Source organism: Haliaeetus albicilla, chromosome 1 (genome assembly GCF_947461875.1).
Source record: "Haliaeetus albicilla chromosome 1, bHalAlb1.1, whole genome shotgun sequence".
Classification (NCBI taxonomy): domain Eukaryota; kingdom Metazoa; phylum Chordata; class Aves; order Accipitriformes; family Accipitridae; genus Haliaeetus; species Haliaeetus albicilla.
This window is the reverse complement of record NC_091483.1, coordinates 14,406,150-14,429,161: the sequence shown is the minus strand read 5'-3', so window position 1 is coordinate 14,429,161 and position 23,012 is coordinate 14,406,150. Positions and strand designations below refer to the sequence as shown.

Below are 23,012 nucleotides of genomic sequence, written 5' to 3'. Positions count from 1 at the left end.
AGGAAAAGTTGGGCAGGTTTCTCGCCTTGGGCCGCCCCGGCGTGCAGGAGCCCGGCTCCCCACGCGAGCTGAATCGTTTCCTAAAGTTTCCTTGGGTTTTAAGGAGCTTAGCGAGGAGCGGGGGGGTGGGGGGGGAAGGGGGCGGGGGCTGAGCCGGTAGGAGCGTAGCGGCAAGTAGGAAGCGGAGTTTCCCACTCCCAGGCTGCACCGATGATGAATAATAAAAGGAGGTGCGGGGGGGAGCCGGGCCCCGCGCTCCGTCTGAGCCTTATTTATAGCAGGTCGCGGCCGCCGGTCGTTCGGGGGGGGCGGGCGGTGTGTTCGGCTCGGCCGGCGGGGGCAAAGCGGGCGACTCCGCCGGGGGAGAAACGCGTGTGTGTGTCCTGAGGTGTCCCCCCCTGCCCCGGGCCGCGCCGTGCCGTGCCGGGGGTAGGAGGGGGGGGTGCCCGGCGCTTGGGGGCGGGCACGGGGCAGCTGGGTCTTCGCCGTCTGCCGGGCGCACAATGGGCGGCGGAGAGGAGGGAGGGAGGGAGGGAAGGAGGGGAGGTGCGATGGCAGCGTGTGGTTTACAAGCCTCGCACGTCCCTCCCTCTCGCCCTCCCCTGCTGCGCGGGGAGGCGCGGCTGTGCGGGAGGGTCCGGCGGGGCGGCAGCTGCCGCCGGCCCCCGCGTCGGGGGGGGGGGGTGTGGGAGTGGGTGGGTGGGTGTTCTCCGTGACAAAGCGGCGGGGAGGCGGCCGTCCCGGCCTGCGCGAAAGGAGGGAGCGATACGTTTCTCTCGGGCCGCGATGCCGGCTCGGTACCCGGCGGCTCCTCCCCTGCCCGACGGCGCGCAGCACCCTTCCCCTCGGCCCCCTCGACCGTCCCTCCCGGGCGCTTTGTCTGCCCCCCCCCCCTCCCCGGCCCCGCTTAGGCCGCGGAGGTGGGGACGGCTTCGCCAAAAGCGGCAGACAAAAGCTCAGCGCCCAGGGCAGCCCCCGCCTCCCGCCCCCGCCGCTGAAGGAGCGGAGCGAGGCTCCCGCCTTCCCCCGGCCGGAGAGCAGCCCCGGCAGCCCGGCCCATCTCCCGGCGAGGCCAGCCGGGCGGCGGGGAGGCCGCGGGGAGAGGGGGGAGAGCGGCGGCAGGAGCTACACAAAGCGGCGGGGGTGTGCGTGTGTGTGTGTGTGTGTGGGGAGGGAGTGGGGGTGTGCTGCTTCGCGAACAGGAAACAGAAAAACCTCACTGACATCTTGTTGCTTTCCTGATGCTACCAGCAAGGAAGGCACGACCATGTTTCTCTTCCTCCTGGCGCCTTCCCGCAGGACTGAGGCGTTCAGATGCACACGGAGGGAGGGCGGTACTTTGCCCGGGCTTACACCTACTCCTGGGGCAGCTAGCGCGTCCCTCCTCAGGCTCCGCCAGCAGGGACTAGCTTTTCGTCAGCCGAACTGTCCTCAAATCCCTTTTCACATCCCGTGTCACTTCCAGGGAAGGGGCCAGAGACCCCTCGGGAGAGCCCAGAATTACTTGGCTCCCAGGGAGGCGTTGGGGTTGCACCCTGTGCCCGTCCAGCTCCAGAACAGCTCCCCCGCTTCCAGGCCCTCGCCAGCGCCGGGTCGTCCTTTCCCCTTCTTCCCAAACCCCGTGCTAAAGCATTAAAGGCCAGGATTTTTTCCTGGAGTGGGTCATTTGGCTGGCCTTCCTTTGAAGACCTAGGGCAGATGCACAAAGCCATGCTATAACGCCAAAGTTGTGGAAACAAAGTGACAAAAGGAGGAAATGCGGTTACAGCTCTCGCTCGTTCGCCTCAGGTTGGGACACTTGAAGAGCTGAGAGCGGCCTCATTAAAGGGTAGTTCACCATGAAATTCAGCGTAACTTAATTTTTGCGCTACAGTCTTCACGCTGTTTAAACGTGCTCGACGCGCGCTATGCTTTTCAGCTTAAAAAGAGAAATTCTAATACTTTGGTAAAAAAAAGAGACCCATTTCCATCAACTTTTTTTTTCTTTTTTTTAAGAATGCGCACACAAATGTTGCCAAAAAATTTAGAAAGATGATCTGCTTTGTTTCACTTGTGGCGTGTTAATTATGATTTTTGTCTAATGCCTAAGAACATTAGGGAACATTCACGGGTACATGAAAGTAATACTTAAAACCTGAGAAATTGCTCCTTTTAAAGCAATTGAAAAGTATTTTCTTTGAGACATATGCTTTTTATAGTTAAAAAAAGAAAACAACTCCTTCATTTCTAGCAATCAGTTTGGTAAGTTTCACTGCTTATGTGCCTCATGATTTTTATTTACCAAAGCAGTTCAACTTTGTTTAACGTTTTCTTTTGGCGTGAGAAAACAGTAGGCTACATTTTGGGGTTTTCTCCCTTTGTTTATTCTCTGGTAAACTCTAGCTCAGAGGTGTACAGTGGAGCAGTCGTATGGATCTGCTACTGCTTTACTCTTTGCACAAAATCATTATGAAATTCTTCCCTCAGATTATTATTAACTGCACGATTATGGAAATGAAGCAGTCAGGATTAAATGACAACAGATACAATGAGGATAGCAAGAAATACTGTTTCTAATTCTTTATCAGGGCAAATCAAAGGAAAGTGTTACCAGTGTGTGTGTGTGTGTGTGCGCACACCTCTCCAAATTGAGAGATGCTGAGAAGGGAGGGGAGACGTGTGCTGGATCGGGGCAGCCGGTCACCCGACAGACCCTCCCAGGAGCTGGTGCTGACACAGGTGCTGAGGTTTTTTACCCAGCAAGCTGCGTAAAAAACTTCTTTAAGAAGATGATTACTTAAAGGCATGCACTCTTGATTTTCTTCATTCGATGGAGTACAAACTACCCTGTCTGTACAGTGCTCCTTGTCGCCACCCCCACAGTTTACACCCTCACTCCCTGAGTTCATGAAAGGGATTATGCAGTTTCCACTGTTCAGGACTCTCTGTCAACTGACAAGCAGTTATCAATGGGAGCCTTTTTTCAAAAAGGGATGTAGGAGCATAGGCTTGGCTGTATTTCATGAACTGCTGATGTACTCTGAATTTGTGTCTTGTTATAGACCAAGTTTTCCCTTGCTGAATTTTGAAATATCTGGATTTCTAACTATTCAACCTCTTCTACTTGAGGAGAACAGTGGGTTTCAAAACTAGGTTGCTCCCACCCAGGCATTGGTTGGGACATGCACAAAAATTAAAATTGTTTATAAATGTCTGGGAGGACCTTCCTCCCCCCAGTTCAACCTGGCAAAAGCCAAAGTTGTTTTCCGTGCCTTTGAGCTGGATTATTAGAATGCTGTACCAGCTTGGTTTTCAAAGGAAGTACTGGGAAAATTTGCAGCCCGTCCAAAACTCTGCTGCTCATCTTCGGACCGGTTCCAGGAAATATCAACACATTATTTCAGTTCTTTGGTTCTTTGTGAGCTAATCTCTTCTTGCTTCTTCCTTTAAGTGCAAGAGTCTTCTGGCTCTGTCTCCATGTTGTTGTGTGTGGTTCGGAGATGGTGTGTGTGTGTGTGTGTGTGTGTGTGTGTTTACATATACACACATTATATGTAAAATAAATAATAAGTAATGTGTATTTAGTATATAATAAACAGCCAAATACATAATAAGTAGCCAAATATATAATAAATACTGCAAGTTATATCACCTCTCTTTCTTATCCCTGACACTGCTGTTCTTATTGTGCATTTTTTGTCTTTTTTTTTGTCCAGTGAAACACTGCATCTGTAATCACCATATTGACCTTCTAATGCACATTTATTTGCATCTGAGCTCCACTGTGAAGTATAAAGGCGCTGGAGCTACTTTTTACTATTTTAAAAGCTCTTTAAGACTTTTCCTATTTAGCATCATTATGGGTTTCATAGCTACTGTCATACTGACCATTTCTAACCCTAAAACCAGTCCTTAGGAAATTGAGTTTTAAACACCATAAACATAAAATGTTATTTAGATCACACAAATTAGTGACGGAAGTCAAATGACCTATTAGATCATCTTTTCTGTTCCCCTGCCAAAGCGTACTATGCCAATTCAGAATTAGTTTGAAGTTAGAGAAAACATGGCTGGCAAATGCAGTATTTTCCAATACTGCTTTTTATCCATTCTGGGCTAATGCACTGCCTCATGGAAGTTAATGGTCATATTGCCCTCCTACCTGGGGGAAGGGAGATGGGCAGGCCAACCCTTTCAGCTTGCTTTGTGTAGGGACAGAATGACATGTTCAGAATTATAGAAATCTGGTTGTATCTCTTCCCTGTTGGCAGATAATCCACCACAGGAAAGTAGTTCTCCCACCCCACCCCCCCAGTCTCTCCTTTTTGTGGAGAAAGGTATCCGGAGTGAAAAGTGTAACTTCTTAATTTGTCTTTGTGATTCATGAGTAATGTCATTAATGAAATTGAGTGTCAAAGAATGCTGTCAGTCTTGTGAGCAGTTTTTTAAAGCTTACGCCTGCTGTATTTAATACGTACCTGTGTGTATGTTAGTAAATCTGTGCACATTTCTCCTGTTCTTTCTCATGTAGCACTCCTGTTTAACTTAATTGACAGGTGCTCAGGAGTTCATCAGTTACACTATAGGAAATGTCTATTTCTCTAGCATTGCAAAGATGAAAAAGAAAGATGATTTTTCAGATGTTTCCTTTTATTTTCCACAAGAGGTCAAATACTGTAGCCCTTACTCATGCCTGGTGACTAAGTAGGATTAAGCATCTCTTCAGTTAATAAGCTATGTCTGATCTTGCTCACACCAGGGTAAAGTCAGTAGTAAATGCAAAACTGGGATGATACCAGAATTAAATCCCAGGCCAGCAATGCTCCTTCTCTCTCATATGCATCATGGAAGGAGTCATCATGTAACCCTTCTCATTTTGCTCTTCCTGTAAGGGTGGATCTCTGTGTCTTTCTTATTCCACAGCCTCTCCCATTTTTCTTCTCCTTTTCATACCAACTCACGCTTGATGCTCCCGTGTGATTACTGTCCTTTAGGACAAGGAGTTCTTGTGTTGACCTCCTTTTGCAGCTAGTCAGCACAATGGGTTTCAGTTTAGCAAACTGAAAAGAATGGAGAGACTCTTCACTTCAAGCACTACTAGCCTCTAATGACCTTTATGTGCTCTGATAGAAAGTGTGTCTCCTTAAAAGATAGTGCGTTGGGTTATTATGAGCCATAGCTGGAGCAGGGCAAGTTGTGTTTTGACATACGGTGGCCAGTCATAGTGAAATCTAAGCTTCAGATAGACCATATAGCACACGTTGAAAGTCCTGCAGTGAAGTTCTAGGCATCGTCAAGTTCAGGAAGAACAACTTTGGCTGGAACACGTCCAAAACTCACTCTGCTAATGCAGAGCCAAAAATATTAAGGTGCGATTGCGTTAGGTCAATTGGTTGCATTTAGGTTAGCCTAAATTTACGCTAACTTGACCTCAAACTTAAGGCTTCACAGGTGGCGTAAGCTGGTGTAAACCTGAGCTGCCGCCACTGAGGAAGTCTCATTTTTCACACTCTTGTCGGTGGCCGTATTTTCTTGCTGCCTCCCTTTGCTAAGGCTAATGCTAGCCCTTGCTCACGTACCTCCGCTGTCAGCTGGTTCACCGGGCAGGTAGGGAGGACAGGCGTGTTTCTTCCTTTTCGTGCCGGTTAGTTTTCAGCTGGATCAGATCCACGATTTGTTTGACTGTCCCTCCCGTGGGCAGCACAGCCTTACAACACCTTAATCCTCCTGTGAAACTTCACCCTCATCCCAGGATAAACATCTGGGACCTGGTAGCTAAAACATGCTTACCTGGTAGCTAAAACATGCTTACCTGGTAGCGTGCGTTTTACCTGAGCTAAGTAACACCTGGTGTCAGCGCACATGATTCTGTTCCTGAATACAGGCACTGAAACGGGAAAGGCTGTAAGTAGCAACGGAGTCAGAGTTCATTTGTACTTAAACACTTGCATGCATATGATATTTGGTTGCATATTACTCCAGTATGTATAATTCATGTGAGAGATGTGCTTGGATTAGCAGAGGTTTAAGGACAGGTCTGACAGCCAGGAACTGCTGACTGGAATCCTTCAAGTGTATTGTTTTGTGAATTGAAAGGTGAGGTGCAATCTCTGACTGACGTTACGACCCTGTAATCAGTTTTCCAGTCTGGGATCTCACAGGCTGTTCAGATAAGCGACGTACTTGTACGTTCAGTGGGAATTTGGGAGTCTTAGCAATTTGAAGTATTTATTTTCCTAGTTTGTCTAAGGTGGTGAATCACAAAATCATGTAACTTTGACGACTCTTTTGCTTCCCCCTCACACACTTCAGTTTCACAATGTTTGTAGCTCAGAAGTCATCATAGACTGCTCCTGTTTGCTTTTTGAATACTTGAAATCCAGTTTCATAGGAGTTAAGAGAAATGTCTTTTTAAACTTGCAGTAGTTAATAAGATAGCAGCTGCTGAAATTTTGTGCTTACAGGAAGGAGTTGAGCTGCCTTCTTTCAAGACTTCCCTCTTCCGTATTGATTTTGTTTGCCACCACATACAGTTAAAATTGGCAAGGAGATAAGAATACTTTAATCTTTAGTTGACCTGAGAGAAGAGAGAACTGTGTCTGCCCATTGGAACTTGGCATTTTCTGTACGTTTGTGTAACTGCTAAGGCTAATGCTGCAGTGCTGTTGGTAGCATAGATGATCTATTGCTGTTTGCTTGCTGTCAGTTCTGCACAACCACAGCATACATACATGGAGTAGAAAAGAGGTTTGAGCTTATGACTTTCAGAATCACTAAGCTAATCAACAGAAAGACCAACAGCTTAAGGATTTTCTTTCCCGTATTTGTTTTTTATCAAGGCTGCTTTCTGTAAGGTTTTCCTATAGGGCTCTATAAGGTTCTTGACTCTCAACAGTTGAAGCTTGGTGGAGTTGCGTTTTTAACTAATGAAGGTGGGGCTCTTGGGCTGTGCCTCTCCCCCTCCTCCCTTCCTCACCCTTCAGTCTCCTCCCTGCCTTGCTTTAACTATGTGCCATGCAGGAGTATTTCAGGCTGAATAAAACAGTTCAGCTTGGTTTTCCTCTGGTCTTCAGATTCAGACAAGCAGCTGTTAAGCGCTGCAGCGAAGGGGTAGCTTTATGCTGCTTGTGAAAATCTCAGGCCTGTTCAGAAAGTGCTTGGATATTGCGTACTTAGCTAAAGAGCAGGGAATTGGTCCTTAACTTTACTCTGACCTTGGGCGGTATCACAACAAGAAGCCAATATGCCTGTGTATGTGCGTTTACGGAAACCAGTACGTGTACATATACAGTTTTTTAAGCTGCACTGCAATACAAAGTGAAAGGATTTATGATCAGTGATCAGTTTTGATGGTGAAAGGGGATGTACTAGTCCGATAAGTTTAAGAACCACTGATATGCACCCGTTTTCTGTGTTTTCAGCCTCTTTCTCTTTCCTTTAGCTCATATCTAATCCACTGTGATGTTTTGGCTCTTATTCCTTGTGTTTAATCTAACGGAGGAAGGGAGGTGGTCATTGGAGATGAGACGATGGCAGAGTTCTGCAAAGTATTGGAGTTTTTTAATCATTTAAATTATTTCCTTGCATTAAGGAGGACAGACCACAGCTTAGCCAAAAGAGAAATTGTAGCATTTCCTACCACTTCTGTTTATGCAGAATATTGTGGTTAAAAACTCTCTAGTATTTGAGAAAATGACTTTAGAATACAACTGCCTTAGCTGGCAGTAGTTGTCTGTAGACTGCTAAAAAGATCGTTACTTTTCAGCTGTGATTTTTGCTGCTGTTCATTTTTGTCTCTGAAGCTGGTGGCTGTTGTTCTGATTTCTCTGGATTGCATTCCAGTGCATAACTGAGGCAGCATAGGGGAAATGGCTACTGACATTAAATAACCGATTTTTAATTATGTTTTTGGCAAGCGGTATCTCTATTTGTTATACGTATTTTTAGTTGTCACTAAAGCAGGTAACGTAGCTTTGAAGACTTTAGCGGGCTCGTACAGAAGACTGTAGACTTCTGTAACTGAACGGCGGCCACATTGTTTGAGCTCCAAATTGGCTGAAGCATTCTGGCATGTAATCCATGGCTGGATATGAAGTAATGGTTCAAAATAATCTGTAGGTCCTTCTATTGCAGCACATTTCTGGGCTGAGCTTGCAGTCTTTGCATTCCAGTAAAGGTGGAGATACCATGCTGAGGTTGCAGTGCTATCTTTTTTTCTAATTTGTGCTAACTAGTTTGTAGACTGAAAGATTATGTAAAGGCTGGATTGCTGCAGGTTTGAAAATTCACCTGAGACAATTTGCCTTTACATTTTTTTCACCTCAGCGGAGTTGACTGGGCCTTATTTTTTCTAACCCATTTAATACATATTCTACATCATGCAAAACAAACAAAAAAAATCCATTTATTTTCTCTCGTCCATTTAATTTACAACAAAACAAACCCAAAAACTTTATTTATGTTCACACTAGGGTTTACTGGCCCTCTCAGTAACGTTTTTGTTGTGGGAAATGCCAGCAGTGGGTGGGGATAATGGAGATTTGTGAATGTAGAATAGCAAAAACAAAATTGATTTTGACTAGTGGTGTTAAAAGCTTCACCTCTCCCTCACCTATTACTGTGATAAAGTGTATGGCAGTCTAGTTACAGCCAGAGAGGGGTTCTGGGAAGTTGGCATAGACCATCTTTCTTTATAGTTGCTATGGATATTTGAATACAAGAAACACGGCATTTTCTCGTTTTCATTTTGTGTCAAAATACCAGGTATCTTGAAAAAGTGATTCCTCAGGAATGGCAAACTTGTCTCTTACTCTCTTCTTACTATAAAACTCCACACTACTTAAAGCCAGTGGTAAGAACACATTACATTTACCTGTCTTTTAAGTAGTTTATCCAAATACACTACTGCATACGATACAGGAACTTTCTTGTGTAGGTACTGAAAACATTACAATCTCTGGAAAACCTAGCTAGCTGACCTCTTTTCACATACTCTGTTCACATGTTGCTGCCTTAGGGCTCGTTAGATGAGGCAGCTGAAGCAAGTTAACAGTTTGCTGCTTTTAAGTGGGGTGGTCTCTTCCTCTTCCCCCTGTGCTGCAGTCCTATGCTTGCGCTGGTGAGCCTGTCTCTGGTACTAAGCTAGTGGGAAAATTACCCGTCTAGGAGAAAAATGGTGTTTATTTTTTGGTGGAAGGTGAAACTGCCCAGTGTGGGACTGGGGAAGAAGGAAGAGAGGAAAGGGGAGGCCAGAGGTACCATGTCGGCAAAGCCGCGAAATAAGCTCTGCCTGTTCCCTCTGACTGTGCCCTTGTCCTCTGCAAGTTCCCTGGTCAGCTCCCAGGTGAAAGCCCGCTAGTTGTGGTGTGTTAATTTGGGAGCGAAATACTTAAGCAGTTTATGGAACACCAGGCAGAGCATTATTGGAAGTTTCTTTGGGAATACTGATGTGGTTACTTGTAAGGATGAGGTGATGATCCAAGCTGTAAAGAAGTCTGAGAAGAATATCTTTTCACCCCAATCTAGTCCAAAGGAGAGATCCTGCTGGCCTCGGTGTGGACTTGTATCAGGTAGGTGACTACTGTCCTTTTTGTGAGGGGGAAAAAAAAAAGTGCTTGTGTTCCTATTTCTTTTGTTTGCTAATTTCCGTCTGAAAATTGATAAACTTCATTTATGTCTCTCTGATAAAACAGGGAAAAACATGATTTTGCTTGATCTTTACAGCCTGGTAATTGCATATTTTTTTTCAGGCTACTGGGATGTGTTTGTGCTCATTTTTAATTCTGTGTAGAATAATAACCTAGGTGAAATAATTATGAAAGGTCCCTGTGAAAGGTATCACCAGTCATGGAATGTGATACCTTGACTTACATATGGGACTCGAGGTAGTACTCGAGTGAGTTGCTGTGTCCAAGGTAAAGGCACTTGCACATAGTTTTCTTTTCCTTCTATCTGAATCCAACTCTGGGCAGTATGATAACAATTTTTATTCAAGTAGTCCAGGAAAAAAATCACAGATGGAGCAACTTCTGCCGAGTTTACTTTGTAATATGAGAATTAATAAAGATGATGTAAATTATAATTCTCTGAACGGATTTTTAATGAAATTGTACTTAGAATACTGATTAGTGTAGGTGATTTAATTAATTTTTAAATAAGTTAGTGATAGGGGATTCAGTGGTGGGTTTTTTTGGTTGGTTGGTTTGGTTTTTTGTTTGTCCTCCTTTCTCAGATGTTTGATTTCGGAATTAGCTCACTTGTTAGCATCCAAACTGTTAGCACAACAGGTAAACAACAGTATTAGCAATATTGGTATTTCTATTGCAGTGTGTTCCATATGCCAAGTTTCACTAGTCGTTACTTGAGAAGGCATTGTTTCGGGTTTCAAAATTATTTACTTCCCAAATCTGTGACTTATCTGTGGTGGATAGCGAACACGTGGTGAACATATGTCGTAAAGTTACATAAAGAGTTTATCAGAACAGATTTGGACTGGCTAGCTTACCCATAAAGGTAATGGCAAATTGTGCTGGTCATCTCAAATAACAGTAGAATATGTAACAAATTTTAACCAAAGTGCTTCACCTCATATTTTTTCCCCATTTTTAGAATGCCCCCCCCCCTTTTTTTTTTAAAGGTAAGAGAAGCTTTTCTGAGCTCTTCATCTACAAACTTAGGTGTTTGTAAAGGTAGGAAGAGAATTGAGGCCAGTAAGTGAAAAACAGTGATTAAGTCATACACGTAGGGCTCTGTAGAGCAATGTAGCATAAACAAACTCAAATAAAATATTTTCTATTATTCAGAGATGCTTTTTTTTTAGAAATATACAATTCTTGCATGTTTTAAGATTCAATATTTAAGCTGAGAATCAAATGTCTTTCCTGTTCTGAGGGGAGGAGACTAAATGCCTACAGTTGTATAAAACTTCTATCAGTTCAATATAAATTTTTTTTTAACTAGACAAGATCCATATACTATTTTATAATGCACATTGACAGAATTTTTGCAAGAATTCTGTTTGGGTAGGATCTTTTTCTTTTGCTCTTGGTTTAATTGGTTAGGGGTTTTGTGGAGTGGGTTCTTTTGTTATTCTTGGGGGGGGGGGGTGTTGGTTTTGCCTGTTTCTGCTTAAAAAGGTAGAATGCCAAGTATAGCTGTCTCTACAGTTGTCCTAGCGGAGATGGATTAGTTGCCTGAGTGCAGATGAGAAAGTCAAATGTATATGTTATTGCAGTTCATGACAGAGTTTTCTAACTAGCTATCTGGATACCACCCTCAGAGGTTGTGTGTTGCAGCAGTTGCACTCGCATGTAGATCATGATAAGGCTGCATTCCTAAGGCCATGTAGTACTTTAAAAAAAAATAAAATTCCTGTTTTCAGTTGCTTATATTTTCAAAGCTGTTTTTTCTTAGTTGGAAACTTGGGGAGAAATTTGCCTGAAGTGATTTACTTGTTTAATCTGAGAATGAGATTGGGGGGAAATACACTGTTTTCCCTGCTCTTTTAGGAAGTTCTTGAAACCATTACAGTGAGAAACTGTAGTATATCTGAATTACACATTGTGGTCTGCCATTCGTGGTTCCTCTAGCAGCAGTGGGAATAGAGAGAAGAGGGAGATTAGCTACTTTATTACCTGTAGGGGAAAAAAACCCATACTTGGTATTTGCTTGCTAACACATGCTGAAGATTTAGCCTGCCTTCTCGTAGCCCTGACAGACAGACTGGAAGGTGCCCGTGCGGGCCCGGAGCATGTCAGAGCGTGTTCCAGTCTACGCTAGTGGGAACTTGGTAGGTCTTTCCCCCAGTGTCTCCTCCCAGCTTTCAAGGACCGCTATCCCGTTCAACCTAAGAGTGGTCAATAAGAAAGTTTGTCTTCTCTGCGCTGTCAGCTCCTTCCAGTTTGGAAGGAGAAACAAGAAGGCACCGCATCAAAAATGCAGGGACCTGAGGAAGTGGATGGGAGGAAAGTCTGGGTCAGGAGATGGACACAACCCAGACTGGGGTAGGCAGAGTGGAGCGAAGCAGACATCGGCTGTAATAGAAGGACAGAAATACGTAACAGGGCTTTGGACTTGTTGAACCAGGCTGGAGAGTAGAACTTTGCTTCTGCCGGTGTACTCGGGCTTCACCGAGCGCTGGCCACAGCTAGTCAGTGAGAGCACAGGTGCTTGTAATGAACTCAGCTTTTGCTAGCTTGAGGAGCCAGAGCTCGGCGCTGGGGCTTTTAACAGGGCCATACTCATGGTTGGCCACAAATATCAGGCAAATCAGTTGGTTTGGAGTTGGGTTTTCTTGCTTTTCCAGATCTTATGTCCATCAAAGCATCACAGTGTGTTATGCTATCTGATTTTCTGCACTGTTGTTAAATTAGGTTGTGACTTTTTTTTAGTTTTGTTCAGATCTGAGGAACTCTAAATGCTTTCCAGTGGCACAGATAGTGAATTTCTATGACAGCTGTTCAGCAAATCTAAGCCTGCAGACAGCAGACTTGCTTTTCTTAGTTACCTGTTGCATATTGCTTGGAAGTCACCAACAGACTGCAGCAGTTCACATGAAAACCATTGCCCCAGTGACCTCTTACACATTAGTAACACACGTGTGTATTTTAAGTCCTTTATGACCAATTCCTATTTACACATTTCTAAGTAAATGGTGTGGGTTTTTCTCCAGATGGATTAGCTTTGTTTTGCTAAAACAAGCTACATTTCAGTATGTTTTTCTTCCCCTCTGTGTATACGTTCACTGCTAATATAAACCAGTTTACGAACTTGATTGCAGGTGGAAGGCAATGCATATTTCTCAAGCCCGTGGAACAAGTGGGAAGTATTATAGGTACAGTGGTTAGTGGCTGGCTGTATTTCTGTTTTCTGATGGATATAAGGAGAAATGCTGAGGAGTGCACCGCAGGCCTTGTATTACTAAACAGCTATGAGAGATTTCCTTTCCCTTGGGTGGTAGTGGCTCATATTTTCAGAAGGGAGGGAATGAGCTTCTGTCCCTGAGGTCAGACTACACCACCAAACAGCCAGGTGGATTTTCAGAAAGATTTACGGGCTTGATAGTGCAATAAGCCATAGTTCATAATTATGTCCTCTTGTTGGCTGAGCAATCCTGTCTGTGCCGTAGTGTGTAAAGCGGGTGGTTAGCACTTCAGATCGCTGGAGTGGTTAGTTGAGTTGCATCCTGTTAAACAGTGAGCTTGAAAATTAATGCCATGTTTCATCATATCTACTTGGACCTGCACAACTTGGGCCGTTACTGTCTCGGGCAAAAGAACAGAGTTTTTCAATAAGAATGTCCGAAAACCCCTTCAGAGTGCTTTGTAATAGGATTTGTGTGATCCAAAACTATGCCTTTTGCAGACTTGGATTGTTTGGGTAGTTGACAGAACTAAGTTTTATCTGCAGTATTTCATGTTTCAGTCATAATACCGAGATGGCAACATTCCTCAATTAGTAAACATTCATAATACTGAAATTCAACTAAGGGACCTTGTGTCACAGAGCTGTCCTTTTTCATCTGAGGGGAGTGGCAGAACCACATATGTAGCTGACTCTGTATTTTCATCATAGTATTTTACCTGTCCAAGAGTTATCTGTACTCAGTTTAGGTAATTTAATTTGCCTTCATCACAAGAAGTTGGAGTTTGGCCTTGAGGTAAAGACAAAGAACGATATGGATGCTTAGCGTTGCAAGAGCACCGGAAAATCCATTGAGTTCCACACCTGGGATGTAGGATGCACCAGACCATGAGAGACACCCTTTCTTTCTCCTAGGACTGTAGAACTGAATGGAAGGTCTCATGTATTTTGGTAATATTAAAGTAATACTGTGCTTATTTTCCTCTCTTGTTATTGACAGCTGTCTTTTTAGGTATTGCTTCTGTTCCTTTTGTGGTTCTGTAAATATCAGTACAAATCAATCTCTTATTCTGTGTTATGTTGTGAAGAGATTGTTTGTATAATGAGGGGTTAAAGGGGTCATTTAACTTCATTTAGCTCATCTTTTGAGACACAGAAAAGATGTAAGAAAAGAAACAAAGTAAAAGATATCTGTGGAGACAGAAGTGGAAGCTTTGTGGTAATATTTAGAGCAAATTTGGGGGGATATCTTGGAAAGTAACTACTGACAGGCAGGACCCAATACTTGCACAAAGAACTATGCTAATTCTTGTAATAAACTGAGTTTTGGCAAGCTGCACAAACCGCCCCCCCCCGCCCTGCCCAATTCATTGCTTATATTTGAGCCATTTATAAAGACGATTTTATTCATAACTTTTTTTTTCCTGTCAGATGTCAGCACTTCCCGGCTCTGTTTTCCTATACTCCCTATGTATAGTTTTTATTTCTAAACTCCAGAATTTAGAAGTCCAGAGCTATCATTTCTTACATATAGTCTGCACACTTTTGGGATCATGCAATGCTCTGTGAATGGCAGTTAAGAAAAGCAATTTGTGTATGGGAAACTTCTGAAAGTTATCTGCATCTCTGCCGGGAAACCCCTGCTCCCTCCCTGAAAGCTAAGGATTCACAAATTGTAAGCTGTTAAAAACTAATACAGACATTAAAAGCCACATGTCAAATGCAAGATGTTATTGCAAGTTTAGGAGGGATTAGATTCGAGTGATTGTTGAGGTGTGTGGGCTGGGCTCTGACTGAAAGAAAGAGGATAAAGGATTTATGAGTGCGAACCTGACCACTTCTTTTACTTCCAGTGGCAGGGGCCGGTGACTGTCCTTCAAGGGGAAAGAGACCCAACTAATCAGAATTCTCAGTGTTTGTGTGTGAATGTTATTTGTCCGGGTGATGTAACTGACATAAAAGCACATAAATACTGTACTTCTAATTCCTCACAGTAAACCTGTACATACATTTCATATATGTGTGTATATTTATGTGCAGTCACTATATGATTGGTTTCATTCAGCATAGATGATGTCCACTGATGGTTCAGTTTTTATTAAGAAAACATACTTTCACAAGTGCTTTATAATAATAATAAATGTCACGTTGCTCTAAGGCTATCATTCTTTGTAGCAGAGGATGTTGCATTAGTTTTTTAAGTATTGGGGAAGAGAGGTATAGCTAGTCTTTACAGTTCAGTAGCCTCACACCGAAATTGCTCATAAGACAGTATAATTCATATAGAGAGAACCTTGCAGTGACTAATGGATTTATTTATGGTAAATGTGTGTTTTGACAACTGGGACCATACTTTTAATTTCCGTTTGTAAGGTGGAAGTTTGAAGAATTGGAGGGCTCTGACACTTCAAGAAAATTATGTGATTGGAAAAAGTCTTCATTTCCTCCAAAATCATTTTTCTGCAAAGACCTTTCATCCTGGCACTGCTACGTTAGTTTAATTCCTCCAAAGGAAGTGGAGGGGGGGGACGAGGGGGGGGAACCCACAACACAACTCTCTTTCTGCAACAGGGTTTTACTGCTTCAATTCAGTACCCCCTATTACTGGCATATGGATTTATCTCAATAATGGCTCAGTCACATATGGGAGATGAAGTTTCAGAACTAGGCTATATTTAAAAATTTGTTTAGTGTTGGTTTATTCTTTCTGGCTGAAACTTCTGTGAGGTAGACCATTGCTTTTGTGAAAACTGGTTTGTAATCTAGTCATCTCATTGACCAGAATGCGTGGGAATGGAGAAGTGGCAATCTCTTTTCCCAGCGGTGGTAAGTGAAGCTATTTTCATTTGGTGTGATGTTAGGAGAAACATACTCTGACCCACACAGTAACATAGGCTGCAGGTTTTCTTCAGGACAACCAAAATAACACATCTTGAATTTTTGTAGCAAATAGCCGCTGACTTGGAAGGGCTAATTCCGCACAGCCTGTCGTGGCGTGGAGACCCTGATGGGCAAAAATAGCAGGCTTTTTCATTTGACTGCCTTTTCTCGAGGTTATGCCAGCTCTCTGTTTTTTGAGCTGTAACACCTGTCTGTGTTAGTCTAGCAAATGAGGAAGCACTGGAAAAAGGGCATTAATCTGCCCCTTCGTGCCACCAGCAGCATGAGGTAAAAAAGGAGAAGGCTGTACTGTTGGCTTGTTGTTCCCTGTTGTGCTGTCAGATCCATCAGGGTACCCCAGGTTGCCGGTCAAGCTAGAGGAGGGTAATGCGGAGAGGTAGAATCCCACTGGTCCCCGATCAGCGTATGCTGAGCTCTAGGTTGATCCACTCACTTGTGTGATGTCAGGGTTTTGTTTTTTTCTGGAGGATGAATAAGAGCATCAAAAAGCTGTTTTCTTCTGTATTTAATATTAAAAGCACTCCCTAGTTCAATACATTCATCTGAGCAAGTACATTAGGTACTTGCAAGAATTAACCAAAACAATTTTAAATGCTGAAATTAAGTCTATTCTTAAAATACAAATTAAGGAAAGTAAGTTATTTAAATTGCTTACAAAGCGTACGATGCTATAGTTCTATAGTATCTGGAGCCCATTCCCACAATTAAATAAAAAAGAAAAAAATCCTTGGGATTACTGCTGTGTGCAGGGGAAAACCTTGGTCATAAGCCCTGAGCTCGCACGCCATCCTGGACATAAAAATAGCCAGCTGTCCAGGCTATGGCAGGGCTGTGAGGAGGCTTAGGAGGCAGGAGGAGATGTGCACTCTCTGTGATCATTGCTTGATGTGCTGGTCAGCAGCCCACAACCGAGAGATGGGCTTTACGTAAAAGGAAGGAATTTTAATTTGAAGGAAAGTTTTTTGGTGTTTTTTTTTAATATATATTGCCTCTTTTTGTTCTTCAGCTTGGATATTTATTTAATCTTTACCTACTGCTGGCAATTGAGTCAGACAAGAGAAAGAGTAACAAACTTCTCTGAAAGCTAAAGGAAAGGAAGAATAGCCGAGAGGTCATTCTGGCTCCCTTCCAGCTTGCGGGGAGTCCCGTGAAGCTGCCGGCCAGTCATGTAAGCGCCCGTTCTGATGGCCACCGGGCAGATCTCTTTGGCTTTTAGCCTGGCCTTCTTCCCTTGGTGCCCGGTCGTTGCCGCTGATGCAGTCGTGCGAGGGGAGCCCGGCCGCAGGCCAGCGCGGTGCGTGGGAGAGCTGCCGCTCTGTCCCACGCGAGACGTGCTGGAGCGATGCTCCCCACGGCCTGGCCAGAGCCTGCTGGCACCCGGCCCCGACGCGGCTTCCGACTGCGCCTTCACGCCAAGAGCGTGATGGCTGCCGTTCGCACTGCCTGCCTTTTGTGCGTTTCTGTAGAGCCCGAGAGGGTTGGTGACGCCTAACTTTCTTAACCGGGGGTTAATGTTTGAAATGCCACCTCTTTTTTTTTTTTTTTTTTTTTAAATTATTCTTTTGTAAAATAATACGTGCTGTTGGTGACCCTCTGACTGAGATCTGCTCTGGGTGTTAAAATGTAATTTATTAAATCAAAGTAATGGCCAAAGTACTAATATTTCCTTCTGGAGCTAAAATTCAACTGTTCAGTGAACTGTTTTGCAGTAGAGGAGCAAATGCTTTCAAAAAGATATTGTACAAAACGTGTGTCCCTTTCAGATTCCACCTGGCATATTCAAGGTTTTTTTATTTAAGAATTTTCTGCAGTGGTTTCTTTCAAGGCACTTTGCGCAGTCTCTCTCACTCACTTTGTGCAGTGGGAGAAAGATTTGACAACAGCTTTAAAACAAACATATAGTATTTCTGCACTTGTGTTTTGGCGTGGACTGATATGTGAGAGAGGCTTGCAGATTCACTGTATGCTTTAGCCTTGGATCGCTTTTATATGCACATATTACTGACCACCCAGTACTGTGCCCTGTTTACTCAGCTTCTGCCCCAGAAAGCAGACAGACAGAGGCAGCGAGTGAAGAATTCACTAAGACAGAAGAAAGAAACACAAGGTGGATTGTGCTGGTAATAGTAGCAATTACTCTGTGTCTTTTTCTGAAGAACTGCTGCCATAGTTAGTAAAATAGATTAGACCAGATAAAGGAAAAATCTGCCACTTTTTTTTTTCTGCAGACATGAGTGATCCTGTTCCTTGCCAGCTGAAGAAGGTTACAGGGACACTAAAATTAAGCCATATCTGTTGATGACTACAGAGTTGTCTGAAGGCTTTCTTTTACATTTCCAGTAGCGCAGTCCCTGTCATAGTGAAGGAACTAATAGCAGCGTCACTACCCCTCGCATGCACTGTCTGGATTTTCATATAACCCACCTACTTAGGAAAAATGAGAATAGTAAGACAAGAAATTTTGAAACAAGATCTTGAGATTTAGAATACCTTATCCTAATGTTCCTTAGGTCCATGAAGCACTCTTCCTCCCCCAGTTTTTGAGGTCATGCTGTTGTCCCTCTTGTTACTTGCAGTGTGTGTTCCAAAAAGATAATTCAAAACTGACCAGAATAAACTGATGGATAAGGGGATTTTGTTTCATATGTCAGCAGCACTTACTCTCTTATGAGTTGTTTGTCATAGGGGTTCGTTTCCATTTCTCTGCTCAGGCCCTTGTTTGGTATGTGATTTTTTTTTTTTTTTAAATGCCCCCCCATGATGGTGGATAAAAATCACTTATTTTTACCCAGTGCTCAATAATTTAGATTTGTGAGCTCAATTAGTAAACTTAAAATTAATTTTTCAAACACAATTTAGTTGTGAAAATAGGATGGCTTATGCCTAAACTTACTGTCTCATGTTAAAATTGTCCAACCATAAAAAAGCAACCGAGCGCCATATTTATACTGAAGTTTTAAAGGAAATTGAACCAGCAAAGGTTGACATTTAGAAAATAATCTGGAACAAGGGGGTCCTGAAATTCTAACCAAGACAGTAGGAGCCTTCTGTGCTGATACTGACATGGTGTCTTCATCAGTTTACTCAGTTCATTAGTTCATTTAAGGCTGAAAGCTGACTGAGAGAGCAGGAGGAGGTCTCTGCTTCCCATAGGGCAAAAGACAAATTATCTGCTAATATTTAAATCTTTTTAAATATGGAGAAAACCCAGTTTGATAAACTTCTGTTCTTACATAATGGGTACACTGAAGGTATTTTTAAACATTAATTTTAAAAAAGTGTTTTGCTGTGCTTTGTTAAAATTGCACTTTGCATCAAAATGTGGTTTTGTAGCAATCAGAAACAGAAATTTTAAAAGAGGAAGAAATCGTCTTGTGAGAAGTATAGCCTTCGTACAATGGTATAGTTCTTCCGCATATCAAGAAAAAGTATCAGATTTAATGCAAAGGACAATTGGAGTTGCCAAGTGACGTGTTTTAATAGTTACCAACCAGTAAGAATTGACTCTTCCCTAGAAAAACAATTACAAACCCAAAAATGCCCCCAAATTGATATATTCAGATCAGGGTTTCCTGCCTGATAATTTAAATCCTGATTAAAAGTTAAATCACTTTGATATATATCAGCCATTCTGCCTTCAAACTAAGTGGGAACAGGCTGGGGCTTTAGACCCTCTACCGTTTAGCACCGCATTTATTCCATCCTCCTATTTTAAGTTGTTTACACAGTTTGTCTGATACCTATCTGCACTTCCTTTGCTGTGCTCATCAGTTCAAACATCTTCCTTTGTGTTTTTTTTTAATGTGAATCTTGTATCAGAATAAGGAAGGGGTTGAGTTGTTTAACAGTATAATTTAGATGATAATGCAGCACAAATGTGTAACTTCAACAGATGTTCATGACCAATAAATATTGTGTATCATAATGAAACTTCATATGCAGTTAATTTCTCTTAAGTTTTACCGTTGTCAGTTTTTCTTTTCATTTTTACTGGGCTAAAATTCAGTGAGACCTTGATGAGTTTGGGGTTTTTTTTTCCTTAACTAGCAACCCCTGTCCCTTTTCCTTCAGCTTGAAATCATAGGAGAAGATGGTGCTTTTTCCACTCCAGCCTCCAGATCAGATGGGTTTTGTCCATGCTCAGCTGCCAGGTGGTGAAGGTGTGCGTTGTCGTCTTCAGAGCAAACAGACCTAATGAATGTACTGTTCTGCTAACTAGGGTGAATTGATTACTTCTATTTACCTAAGTTAACTGTGGTTTATGAGGTATCATAATGGGAAGTTTTCTTACTTGCCGACTGCAATTTCAGAATCATTTGTCATTTTAAGTGTCAAAGACAATGAAGAAAGACAAAATGTTTAAGTAAAACCCAGAAGTTGTTTTTGTACAAATTGAATTGTAAACTGGTGGCCTACTATTTTAGTAGGTATTATAAATGCAAAGTTGCTTTTGTGGGTGATTCTGAAAAGCACTTTTTTTTTCCCCCCTCTCTGTTGAATAACTAGTGTGCAGACATTGTGACAAAAGAAATATTTGTGTTTAAATTCAAGAGTAATGCCCCAGATTTCATTCCATGCTGTTTAGTTTAGAGTTAATTAGCAGATGGGCTTGAGGGTTGTGAAATGCTGGTATCATCTCCAGAGTCTTGGTTTCTGTGCCTAGACTGTTAAATGGCTAGTTTTCATGTTCTTAAAGGGGAAAAAATCAAATGTGATCAAGAAAGTTGAGTGCTAGTAGAGGTGAGTTCAAGTTTCCAAGTTATATTGTTCAGTATCTGTTAGCCTGTCTTGTTGGAATGCATCTTTTTATCTAGTCTCCATCATCATCATTATTTAGTTGTATAGATTACAATAAAATCAGTACAGATTGAGACATGTTTCCATCACCAGTGAGTTTTAAGTCTGTGTTGGATTTGCTGGAGACCTGATTCCAGTAGCTCTCTATCCTTGGAATGACATGGGCGGGAAATACAAGGGCGCTTGACAGTAAAACTCCATGAGGAAATGGGTATATGTGGGGGTTAAAAGAAAGAAATTGTTTGGCAGATAGTTTAATTTTCTGATGGTATGGATCTTGCTGCAGTAGAAAACAAAGGGGAAGTTATGGGGTTTTAACCTTTCCCAGTAATTCCTGGAACATAGAAGGGAAGTTCCCTTGCACACCTGGGATGCAATGCTGCTCAGAGTGAATAAGAAGCATGGTTCACTGTGGTTTTGATCAATAAATACATTTGCTTTATTGCAGTGCATGGAGATGCACAGAGACAAAGACAAGAAACAAAATTTGAGGTTGCATTTATTAGAATTGACTGAAATGAACAGTTAGTTTGAAGATTACGTAATAATATATAGCATGACATGCAGTTTTGCCAAAAATGCTAATGTAAGTCTATGTTTACCTAATGAAAATATAATTGATAGTGTTGCCAATTCAGCAGTCCATAGAAATCTTGTAGCAAATGCAGTAAATGCTACTTTCTGTAGAAAAAGACAACCTTGGTGTCTTGGGAATAATTTAAGTGTAGTTTGCTAACTGTAATCTGGTGGACCATACTGGAAAGTGCTTAGCTGGAGATTGCTCAAATATCATGATAATTTTTAATTTGTAGATACGTATGTAAGAGAGAATTCTTTTCTCTTTTACTCTTTGGAGCTAGATATTGAGTGCAGAGTATAATAATATATATTTGCATACTTCCCCCACCCCTTTATCCCCCCTGATTCTGTGATTAGGAAAACATAAGCAAATCTCAGCTGTGACCAACCTTTCCTTTCTAACCATGGAAAAAGATGAAATTCTGATAGACTAAATATAGAATTTCTAAAATTGGACTGTGGGAAAAATGGGAAAACGATGACATGCAACAGATTAATGTAGAAACATTTATGTGGCTTGATCTCCTTTTCCTAGTTACATTTGTGTTAGAATGTAGACAGATACATCTAGGCCATTTCTTTGCAGACCCATGTGGCACTTCTGTGTATAATGAACTCTCGAAAAATGAGTCATCATTGGTTATTTGGTAGGAATAAAAATGGATACCTAATGGAGTAGCACAAGAGTAGAAATGGTCTGCCGTGCATCACAGTTGTTAATAAATAAATACCTGTAAAGTTCACTTCTGTATTAAATGATATCGGGAATGCTTGGCTCAAATCTGACTGGCATTCACAATTGGTTCAAAGATCTTACCTTTCTATGAAATTCAGACCAGATTTCCCCCCACGCCTCAGTTATGCTGGAGTAAATAATCTATACTCTAATCTTAATTATTTTTCCTTAATTGCTGTAACTGAGAAACCATACTGGAAAAAAGCCCCCATTCCCTCCCCTCCCCCCTTGGTGAGAGTTTATTGCAATGTTTGCTAGAAAACATTTTTCCTGCAGTTTGAAACTTCAGTTAAACATAACATTTTCTTTAGATACTGGTAGGCAGAGTAACTCCCAGGTAGTCTAGCCTGAGTGCCTGATCCAGCAAGGGCCGGGAACAGACTGCACAGATAGCTACAGTGCATTCCAGACAGAGATTAGATTCAGTACTCTCACACCTGTAGGCGGGTTTAGGGTTTAATATAATCAATGTTAATGAGAAATATGAAAACTCACTAAGAGGGCAATCTATTATGAGAAGGGAAGGAGAAGAAGGTGGTAATGACTCTGATGTCAATAGTGTCTAACTGTTCATTAAGCCAGGGTGGAAAGAGAAATTAAACAGATTTATTTATGAAAATTTACGGTCATAGCTTTACAAATTGTGGCCCACTAAGTAAGAATAAAAATACAGTGCATATTTCTAGATGAGTTTGGAGTATTACTGAGTGACAGAGAGGGTTCTGTTGGTTTCTCCATAGTTAGTAGTTCGTTGCATAAGCGTTCACCTTCCTTAAAAGCTGGGCTTTTTCAGGGGAGGTGTCTGTGGCAGCCTGTAATTTAATACCTCTCATTACTCATTAGCAAAGGCATCCAGGTTCGCATTGTAGGTGTTTCCCTTTAGTCAGGCTTCACTTTAGAAGACGCAGTTGATTGTGATTTGTGGCTTTCTTTACAACTAATATTAGTTTACTTGTTGACATACAGGAATGGTCACTGCTGAGGATTTTTGATCGTGACATAGTTTCTGTTTTCATCTAGCAAATGTGTTAATTGTTGTATCTTAGGAAAGTAAATGTTTGTATTAATCCTTCTCTGCTGCATCTCTTCTTTAGGATTAGTCTGATGTCTGCTGTAGGGAGATAGGGAAATAATGCTAGGGAAGGAATGCTGTGGCTTG

The 23,012-nt window shown here is 42.3% G+C and overlaps 1 protein-coding gene across 3 annotated transcripts in view; it reads left to right on the top strand.

Moving 5' to 3' along the window:
- The window catches only part of MAML3 (mastermind like transcriptional coactivator 3), a 321,717-nt gene that overhangs the window by 70,532 nt on the left and 228,173 nt on the right, over positions 1–23,012 (top strand). The gene's annotated exons all lie outside the window — the stretch shown is intronic.